The sequence below is a fragment of the Chanodichthys erythropterus genome, chromosome 17 (genome assembly GCF_024489055.1).
Source record: "Chanodichthys erythropterus isolate Z2021 chromosome 17, ASM2448905v1, whole genome shotgun sequence".
NCBI lineage: Eukaryota > Metazoa > Chordata > Actinopteri > Cypriniformes > Xenocyprididae > Chanodichthys > Chanodichthys erythropterus.
The window spans coordinates 37,393,018-37,393,915 of NC_090237.1; positions in this window are offsets into that span (position 1 = coordinate 37,393,018).

The window sequence follows — 898 nt, forward strand, 5'->3', positions numbered from 1 at the left end:
TGATTTATAAACAAGTAACAGTACTTTAAAAACAATTCTAAATGCAACTGGAAGCCAGTGCAAGGACCTGAGGACTGGTGTGATGTGTTCATGTTTTCGGGTTCTGCTCAGAATCCTGGCAGCAGCGTTCTGTACGAGCTGCAGCTGTCTTATGGTCTTTTTGGGAAGACCAGTGAGGAGCCCATTACAATAATCCACCCGGCTGGTGATGAAAGCATGAACAAGTTTTTGACTGGAGACAAAGCATCTAATTCTTGCAATATTTTTGAGATGATAATACGCTGATTTAGTTATTGTCTTTACATGGCTACTGAAACTCAGGTCTGACTCCAAAATCACACCAAGATTCCTGACTTGATTTTTAGTTGTTTGACCCCTAGAGTGAAGGTACATGTTCACTTTGAAAACTTCATCTGTGTTTCCAAACGCAATGACTTCAGTTTTGTCTTTGTTTAACTGAAGGAAGTTTAGACACATCCAATTTTTAATTTCACCAATGCAATGGCACAGGGAGTCAATGGGGCTGTAGTCGTTGATAGGGTCGGCGATAGGGCTAGGTAAATCTGGGTGTCATCTGCATAGCTGTGATATGCAATTTGGTTCTTTCTCATTATTTGGCTCAGTGGCAGCATATATAGGTTGAACAGGAGGGGTGTGAGTATTGAACCTTGAGGGACTCCGCATATCATGGATGTCCACTCAGACTTATGGTCACCGATACTCATATAATAACCTCTCCCTTCTAAGTATGACCTGAACCATTTTAGGACCATCCCAGAAAGCCCAACCCAGTTTTCCAGCCTGTCAAGAAGAATGTTGTGATCGACAATGTCAAACGCAGCACTGAGGTCAAGTAGAACCAGCACTGTTAATTTACCTGTATCTGTGTTAAGGCGAA